Raw genomic sequence first — 10603 nt, forward strand, 5'->3', positions numbered from 1 at the left:
CTTAATGCAACTCCTTTCTGAATTTAACTCTAAGGAATTAGTAGCCTTCGGAGACCTAAATTGGAACCGGTTACAACCAGTATCTGATGATTTCAGAGCTTATTGTGATTCATTAAATCTATTTCAGATTGTTGACAGTCCCACACGGCTAAACTTTAAAAACCTGGAAAAATCATCACCAATAGATGTGATTCTAACAAACTTTCCTCATAAGTACTCAACTGCTTTCATATTTGCAAACGACATTAGTGACCACTGTGTCGTAGCAACAGTTAGAAAGACTAAAATACCTAAAATCAAACCATGCATTATAGTCAAGCGTAATATGAAGCACTTCTCAGAACCAGAATTCCTTCACGATTAATATAATTATGACTGGGAAAATAATACTAGTGCAGATGTTGATAGTGCCTGGAACCTCTTTCATGAGGGGTTTACCAATATAATTAACAGGTAAAGAAATACAGAGTTAAAGGCCGAAACAATGCTTGGTTTTCTCCTGATTTAGCAAATATCCTCCATGAGCGCAACGTGGCATGGGCAAAATCCAGAAAATCAAATCAGAACTCTGTCTGGCTGGTTTTCAGGAAACTGCATAATGCATGTACTCTAAAAATTTGAAAAGCCAAAGCTGATCATTGTCTTTTCTCAAACCACTCATAACCTGAATAATCCATCTAAATTTTGGAAAATTATCAAATCATTATCCGAAAACATTAAAGGCCAGGAGTTTCCTTCAAGCATTATGATAGACTCTCAAAAACTTAGGGATAAGACCAAAATACTTGACTGTTTCAATTAACATTTCATAGCTTCAGGATTTTTATTTGAGTCACTCAATACCCAACATGAGTGTTCCTCTACAGTGGAGGCTGTTGGTTTGGATCCTTCTTGTCAGTCTTTTAGTTTCAGTCCTATTACAGTTTCAGATGTAAATGATGTAAAACAACGGCAACTCTTAAAGTTTTAAATGACTTTATTGAATCTATAGATAACAAGCAACATTGTGCAGCCCTTTTTATTGACCTCTCTAAGGCATTTGATACAGTGGACCACACAGTGCTTAGACACAGACTGTGTAGGGCTGGACTTTCTGAACAAACTGTCAGCTGGTTTGATAATTATCTTACAGACAGAACTCAGTGTGTACAGGCGGAGGGCAACACCTCTCGCTATCTCAAAATAACAAAAGGCATGCCTCGGGGTCAGTCTTGGGGCCACTGCTTTTTAGCCTCTATATAAATAATATTTACAGTAATGTGTCTAAGGGAAATTTTCATTTTTATGCAGATGACACTGTACTGTATTGCTCATGCTCAGCACCCACTGCAGACCAGGCTCTCTCCCAATTACAATTTGATTTTAACAAGCTTCAACAGAATCTTTATGATTTAAAACTTGCTTTACATGCTGAAAAAACAAAAGTCATGCTTTTTTCAAATTTGAAATCCAAATCAAATTGTTATTATTATTTTAGTGTATTTGTGCCTGTATGTATTTATGGTTGTACTGCTGCCTATTTTGGCCAGGACACTGTTGAAAAAGAGATTTTTAATCTCAATGAGTCTCTTCCTGATTAAATAAAGGTAATAAAAACTTCTTGAAAACATTAGTTGCACAGTTCACTTACCAACAGTACAAGTGGCATAAACACACAGTTTGCATGTCACTGTTCCCGCTGATCGGTGCTCTTGCTCCGGCACAGAACGGCAGAGCAACCTCTACTAATACCAAAAAAACTCTCCGTACACACGTAACTCAGCGCATACTCTCTAATTGACATAACTAACAGCCAGTAGGAATAGGAACAGAAAGAACACAGTGAATAGGCTTAAAGGGACCATGCTCTCTTTACTACACTACCCCCCCCCACCCCACCCTTAGCAGTACTTAGTCCCTTCAGTACAAAAAAAAAAAAATAGTAATAACCAGACAGTTACCAAGAAACTAAGAAAACTGTACATAATGAACAGTGTAAGAAATAGTAAGACACTAACTGTTGTATCTGGCTGGCTTCCGAATTTCTATTCCTTTATGAGTTCTCTTGATTGTCTCTTGTTCTCCTATGTCTGACATGAAACCAAGTCCAAGTTTCTTTCTGTGTCGACGAACTGCTGGCTGTCGCTTTCTCTCCTTGTCCTGGTTCTCCTGGGGTTCCGGTAATTTTGGTAATTTTGAAGCTTGGCTCTCTTGGTCGGCCCCTACTTTGCAGGCGTTGCAGTGTCTAAACCTCTGTATGTACAAATTTACATCTCCACCCATGCCATACCAGTGGAAACTTTGACGGAGTCGCTCTAAAGTCTTTCCTTCGCCCAGATGGACAGATTGCGGGGGATTATAACAGGCTTGTAACAGTTCTGTTTGCACTGAGGCAGGTACCAGCAACAGTAGGGAGGGACTGAGTCCTCCAGCCCTTTCCCAACGATAAAAGAGAACACCTTGATGAAGTTCAACTTGTGGCCAACACAGACAGTATTTTCTTACTGCTGGACTTTTCAATGCAACATCCTCTTTTGTTGGAAGCACTCCCATCTTTTTCCACTCATGCAGGATGGAGAGATCAGGATCAGCATCCGTGTTTGAATGATGTTTTCCAGCTCTGTCCTCGATGTCAAAATTGTACTGTAACAATAAAAACTCCATAATAATGGGAAGAAGGAGGCAGGAACCGGCGAACACTCAAATAAAACTTTAATAAAAAAATAAAAACAAAACAGCTTGACAGCCCCTCACTGGCGACTGCCGCGCACAAACAAAAAACAAACCACAAAATAAAGCCCAGGCCAGGTCCTCTCTCGTCCTTCACTGTCGTCGCTCCTCTTTTGTATCCTCCCAATCTCCTCCGTGGGACTCGAGACCGGTGAGTGGAGCAGGTGTCGCTCATTTCCCAATCACTCCACCGGCCTCGCTCCGTTCCCACGGCTCTCGGCCCCGCCCCACTCGTCACATGTACTGACACAGCTCTTCCAGCCAGCGAGCAAACTGTCCCTCAGGATGTTGAACCGGAAGAACTAGGTGAGGCTGTTGTGATCTGTGTGTAGAAGGAACTTCTTTCCAAGCAGGTAGTGTCGAAATTGGTGGGTGTATAAAACAACAGCTAGCAACTCTCGTCTCGTTACACAGTATCTCATCTGGGCTGGAGTGAGGTGGGTGCTTGCATAAGTGATAACCCTCTCCTCTCCCCACTGAAGTTGTGACAACACTGCACCAATATCGTGATTTGTGACTTGGATCGGTGTCCAAGATGTATTTTCCCTTCACTAAAGGATATCCAAGCACAGGTTCAGACGTTAACTTTTCTTTGAGCTGTGTGAAAGCATTCTGGTGCTCCTCAGTCCACAAGAATGTTATTTCTTTCCTTTCATTAAGAGGGCTGGCTAGCTCAGAAAATGCCAGAACGAACTTCCTGTAGTAGTTACACATTCCGAGAAAGGCCTTCAGCTCGTGTACACTCGTGGGGGGGTTCCAAGCTTCCACATCACTAATCAAAGATGGGTTGGGCCGTATACCTTTGCCACTGACCACATGGCCCAGGAAAATAACTTTTTCTTTAAGCAGGTGACACTTGGATGGCTTTAGCTTTAATCCACAGCTGAAAAGGCACTGGAATACAGCTTCAAGTCGATCCACGCTCTCATCGACCCCTTTTTACAGGATGATGATGTAATCCAAGGAAATCAGAAGAGTTTCCCACTGAAGTCCTCGCAGAACAAGCTCCATTGCCCTTTGGAAAGTGCTTGGAGCACTGTACAATCCAAAGGGCATACGAGTGTGTTCATAGAGGTCATAGCAGATTAGGGTAGAGAAAACACAAGCTCCACCAAGGACATCAAGGCATTCCTCTATTTTGGGGACAGGATAAGCATCCTTGGCTGTCAAGCTGTTGAGGCACAGATAATCGTCACACCAGCGAATGCCTCCATCCTTTTTACAAACTAGCACCATGGGTGACGCCCACTCTGAGGCAGAAAGTGTTACGACTCCTGCTTCCAGCATAGCATTGAGATGCCTCTCCTCCTCCTCCTCTTGAAATCCAAGGGGAGTCCGTCTGACTGGCTGGCGTACTGGTCCCGCAGCTCCAGTATTTATCCTGTGTGTGACAGCTGTTAAGAGGCCAAGGTCCACATTTGAAACAGTTCTGCGTATGTCTGTTTTGCTCTGCAGTTACATCGCCGAAACGCTAATTGACACGAGCGGGTTCCACTGTGCTTACATTCCTCGATCCTCGCGGGCTTCTACGTCTTTGTAATCTCCCGAAGAGGAGTCATACAGATGGCTGTATTTCCTCACTTCTTCAATTAATCGCTCGGTCACTTGGTCCATTTCCATGTTGGCTCTTCACTGAATTTCGGAATTTAAAAATGGCAGGCGGTCCAGAGTGCAGAAGATCATTCCGGAAATGCGTAGGAGGAAACGTGATACTACCAAGCCGACCAATCACAGATCTTGCAGTCCGTGTCGTCGCGACGCGTAGTTACATTTTTGAGGAGGTGCGCGTCAGGATACGGCGAAGGGTACGACGTATGGTACACGTCAATGCGTATGCTACGCCTTACCTACTACGCGCACCCGACGCAGAAGTATAAATTGGCCTTTAGTCTTCTCAGATCAGAATGATATGTGTCATCACTTTGTTATTGAGAGCTACCACAGTCCTTGTCCTGCTGTTTATAATCCATTAAGCCCTCAGCGTTCTAACCCTTTTGAAGTGGTATTATGGTTCTGATCGTTACTGTTTTGACTAGGGTTGGGAGGCGGAGTTGACAGTCTGACACACTCCCTGCGAAATGCCCTTCTTCACCACACAGTGATAGCACAAACCTGCTCCAGCCCGATTAGGGCTTGGCAAGTAGGTTTTTGTTTGTGCTGTGCCATCTTGTGTTGGAGACCGTCCTCGCCTCCATTCCTGATTTACTTCCTCCAGCTTCCTCGTTTCTCTAGTTGTGAGGATATCAAGCTTTGATTGCAGCTGTTCCATCTTTTGCATCAGGAGGTTAAACTCGTCACCAGACACATAGCTCTTACTAATTTTCTCTACTTGCTCTGTTAGGAATGCAGTCTTCTGTGAGAGAGCAGCTACTTGGTCTGTAGTAGCGTAGCTTGGATTTTGGAGTCTGCGTGCAACTGCTGCAGAATCAATGGACAGCTCCTCGTCATCCGCCCAGGAAGTATGTCTGGCTCTGCTGTTTACATCAATATCACGACCCAAGGTGGCTCGATAATTGTGCTCGTGGGTCTCTTACAGTCTTTGAGCTTCCACTAATGAATGGGGATCCTTGTTCATTACTTCATAGGCAACTTTTTGGTGACAAAGTCCCTTGAGGAAGAAATCTGTATTGAGTTGGTCCTGCAGATCGAGCTCCACACCAGGGTAGGGCAAGGTGACTAAGCGTTGCACCTCCTCTGTAAACTCAGCTGCTGATTCTTTGAGCTGGCGGAGTTCACCCAGTTTCCTTCTGATTGTGGTTGTTTTCTTCTCTTTTTTTAAAAATATTTTTTCCCCTTTTTTATATTTTCTTTCTTTTTTTATATTTCTTTTTCTTTTTTCAATAATCTTTACAGATGTTCTTATGGAGCATTCAAGTCTCTTTTATCTGACTATTCACTCTGTAGTTGAGTCAATGCAGTTCTCATCGGGTGCGATGACGTCAGCCTGCTTGCATCTCACCCTGAAAAGAGCACTATAAAATTATCTTACTGCTTATCCACTTCTGCCATATGTGCTGTTTTGCCAGCATCCCGACTTTTCTCTCGTTTCATACGTGATGAAATCAGATGAAATCACTCTTCTGACACAAGCTGTCGTGCGTGCAGTTAGATTAATTTATGCGTTGGCTTATGTGGATGCTTGGGAGGAATGAGCCATGACAAAAGGATCTTTTCCATTGTTTTTACATAACTTCTTGAACAGGTTAGTTGCACAGTTGACTCACCAACAGTATGAGTGGCATAAACACACAGTTTGCATGTCACTGTTCCCGCTGATTGGTGCTCTTGCTCCGGCACAGAACGGCAGCTTTTCCGACCGTGTGATGAGCATGCGAGCAACCGCTACTACTACCAAAAAAACTCCCTGTACACACGTAACTCATAGTGATGGGTTGTTCGCGAATGAGCCGACTCTAAGAGCCGGCTCTTGTAGGTGAATGACGGGAGTTGGCTCGCATATCTGAAGAGCCGACTCTATTTAAAAAAAATATAGCCTATAGAAATTAAATCATTATGTAATAATGAAATAATGGATGCATTTTATTTTATTTAAAATAATTGACTAATTCAAAGAACAAAAAAAATATTATATAGGCCTAAAGGCGCACATATTCGTTTCGACTGTCTGATCAGCCTCACATTCTGTTCCTGTCAATCATACATGAGGTGTCAACCAATTATACGGCATGAGGGAGGGGCCGAGCCATCACACACACACCACACACACAGTGTCAAACTCGGAGGAGAGGAGAGGAAAAACACAACAGCTGTGAAAACAAAATAAAAGCAGGAAAATGAGTCGGAAGCACAGCAGCATTTGGAATCATTTTAATGATGTAGACAATGTTAAAGCACAGTGTAGAATTTGCCAAAAGAAAATCTCACATAAAGCCGGTTCTAAGCACAACCTACACCGGCATATGCGAACTGTGCACCCAATTGTGAAGCTAGCGGAGCTTCGAGGAACTAGCGGTCCCGCTAGTGATGATGGTGGAGCGACTGAAACCAGCACCTCACATGGAGATGTATCCACTCAGTCAAGTAGGCCTAATCCGCGACCCACAGCAACGCAGTCTTCTACAATGGACCAGTTTATGCAAAAGTCAATGTCTGTAGCAAAACAAGGCCAAATTGATATTGCATTGGCTAAAATGTTTGCCACCGATTTCCAGCCATTTTTGATCGTGGAGGACAGAGGTTTTAGAAATTATAGCAGTAGTCTAAATCCAATGTACACAATTCCAAGCAGGAAAGTAATTTCAAAATCACTTATTCCACAACTGTATGAGAGCACAAGGGCTTCAGTGCAGGAAAGAGTCAAAAAAGCTACTGCAGTTTGCCTTACCACTGACTGCTAGACGTCAAGGATAACCACTAATTACATGTCAGTAACATGTCACTTTATTGAAGATTTTTCAATGTCTAGCTGTCTTCTAGACTGCTTTGAGTTCAGCGACAGACACACCTCAGATAACTTGGCAGAGGAACTGTTGAGAGTGGCAAAAGAATGGCATGTAGATGGAAAAGTGGTCTGTTGTGTTACTGACAATGCAGCTAACATTACCAAAGCCATGAAAATATTAAAGTGGACCCATCATCCATGTCTTGCCCACACAATCAACCTGATTGTAAGAGATGCTCTAAAGGGGATAAAGCCCACTGTGGACAAAGTGAAAGCAGCTGTGGAATACTTTCACAGGAGCACACTAGGTGCTGAAAAACTAAAGTCTACACAACGCCAGATGAGAATGCCTGAGCTAAGGCCTCAACAAGACTGCCCTACAAGGTGGAATTCAACATTTTATATGTTGAAACAGTTTCTCGAGTCAAAGGATGCCATCATCTCTACCCTGGCCATTGTCAGTGCACCTGTTGATCCTCTGACCCAAAAGGAATGGGAGGTGGAGGAGGTGTGCAGAGTCCTGGAGCCCTTTGAGCAGGTTACTGTGGAGATCAGTGGAGAGAGGTACAGTAAGCAGTTATTTCTACATTTTATCCTGTATTTTATATTACATTATATAAATATATATTATCTATATTATCTATATTATATATATATATATATATATATATATATATATATATATATATATATATATATATATATATCTGTTCTCTCTTTTTTAGCTATGTGACAGCCTCAAAAATGATACTCCTATGTAAGGGTCTGCAGTGAATCACAGCCAACTGCCAGAGAGAAGCAAATGTAACCACAGGGCAAGTGATAGAGTTGATGGACTCCCTATGTTCATCAATAGACAGAAAGTTCCATAGAATGGAATATAATCATCAGACGCTGCTTGATCCCAGAAGAAGTTAGCCGCAGTGCACTTGATCCTTCAGGAATCAGTCAGCTGGGGAGGGACAGCCCCAGCAGTCAGGGCTCACAGGAACAGGAAGCAGAGGGAGCAGAAGCACCAGCAGTAGTGCCACAAACATCTGCTGTTTGATGAGAGAGCAGCTGGGAATGCAGCACGAAGGAATCCCTCAGCAGATGCCATAATGGAGGTCCGATCCTATTTGGAGGAGCCCCTCCTTCAAAGATCTGCAGATCCTCTGAGCTGGTGGAAAAACAAGGCCTCTATCTACCCACGGCTTACTAAAGTCATGACAGGGAGACTCTGCATAGTGGCCACATCCGTTCCCTCTGAGAGGGTCTTCTCGAAAACAGGACAAATTATTACTGAGAGAAGAAACCGCATCAGCCCCTCGAAAGTAAGACAGCTTGCATTTCTGAATGCAAATCTCTCATAAAATATGATCAGCATTGTATGTGTGTGTGTGTGTGTGTGTGTGTGTGTGTGTTCATGCTAGTTATACAACACATAACTAGTGAGATAGTTCATGCTGGTTACATAACATGCCAAAAAAGAGGGACCAGTTTAATCCTTTCAGTTATTTTTCTTTAATATGGGTTCTATTATGTTGTTCAGATTCAGATTGTATTTGTTTTGTAATGTTGTTATTTCTATACATTAAAAAGTTGTAATTTAAATGCAAATGTTTAATAGTATTCTTTTTTCATAACAAATCAATGCATTTTTAAAGAAATTGTGAGACATTGTGAGTATGATTTCATTTAATAATTTAATTAGAATTGTTTTCACACCTATCATAGTCAGTGTTGGGGGTAACGCATTACAAGTAACTCAAGTTATGTAATCAGATTACTTTTTTCAAGTATCTAGTAAAGTAACGCATTACAAGAAAATATCTAAGTTACTTTTTCAAAATTTGTTTTTCCATTTATTGACTGACAAGTCTCCCGTCCCCATACTGAGAAAAATCAGAGTACAGAGGCGTTGTGTGCGCTGTGTGAACATGATGTAGTATGGGGCAGCTGTGGCCTAACGGTGAGAGATTTGGACTTGTAACCAGAAGGTCGCAGGTTCGAGTCTCGGTGCTGGCAGGAGTTGTAGGTGGGAGGGAGTGAATGAACAGTCTCTTTTCACCCTCAATACCCATGGCTGAAGTGCCCTTGAGCAAGGCACTGAACCCCAGTTGCTCCCCGGGCGCTGGATCTATAGCTGCCCACTGCTCCGGGTGTGTGTTCACGGTGTGTTCACTTCTCACTGCTGTGTGTGTACACTTGGATGGGTTAAATGCAGAGCACCAATTTCGAGTATGGGTCACCATACTTGACAAATGTCACGACTTTCACTTTCTAGACGAAATGTGAATGTGTATTAATTCATCCTACTCACAAAAAATTTAGAGTTAGTATTCATCAAAATTAATTAAAACAGTGAAATGCAAACTTAGAATATGACACAAACCTGCAATAATTAAATGTTAAAAAACACAAATGTATCTAATCCCATTTTATTAACAGTGTCTTTGCTGCTGACCTTTGATGATCCAGTTCAACCATACTAATGAGCAAAAATGACTTTAGATAAACTAACAATTGTGCTTCATTGTTTTTTTATTGCTGAAGAGTGTTGAACCTTCTTCTCCTGTGTGCTACTATACAGACGTGAATTTACTTCTCCTTCAGCCTGAGGTTTATTCATTACACTTTTTGGTGTGAAAGGGCTTTTACATTTGCTATAAATAGAACTTCTTATATTAAAAACAATCAAGCCCTGCTCATATTTAAAAAGTAACGCAAAAGTAACGTAATGCATTACTTTCCATAGAAAGTAACTAAGTAACATAATTAGTTACTTTTTTGTGGAGTAACGCAATATTGTAATGCATTACTTTTAAAAGTAACTTTCCCCAACACTGATCATAGTCAAAACATTATTGTTTTTTAAAGAGCCGTTTGTGAGCCAAAAGACCCGGCTCTTTTCAGTGAGCTGAGTCAAACGAGCCAGCTCACGAAAAAGAGCCGAAATGCCCATCACTACTAAATACACAGGATAATGAGGGACAAGACGAGAGATACCTCAAACCTCAATGAACAATCAATGTGAGGGAGAAACTGGGTCACAGGGAGCACAGGTCTGACAGTAGCCAAGTTTCCAGTTTTTGTGCTGTTTTGTTATCGACAAAGAGAATATACGTAAAAAAAATTCCATCCAACTGCCCTTTTACTGATAAAATTGTGTGCGTGATGATGTCTTCCCTAAAAAAAACGATTTGTCACAAGTTTTGGTGTATCACAAAAAAAACAAATTGCTCTCGAGCTGTTTCCATTCATAATTTCACCTGTTGCATAAATTATATAGGCTAACAGTTCTGCTGTCAATCCTTCTAGAAATTAATGTTTTACAGTCACTCCATGGTCTTCTGCAAATGTTGCATCATTTTAATTATCATGCATTAAAATACGACATATACTGTCATTCATCTAAGTATCCCTATTTTAGTGTTGTTATGAAGACTGTTCATATTGCCATTAGAGGTTTGATGAATGCATATATTATTGCGGTTGTTGAGATTATAAGAA

This window comes from Cyprinus carpio, chromosome B3 (assembly GCF_018340385.1).
Source record: "Cyprinus carpio isolate SPL01 chromosome B3, ASM1834038v1, whole genome shotgun sequence".
In the NCBI taxonomy this organism is placed as follows: domain Eukaryota; kingdom Metazoa; phylum Chordata; class Actinopteri; order Cypriniformes; family Cyprinidae; genus Cyprinus; species Cyprinus carpio.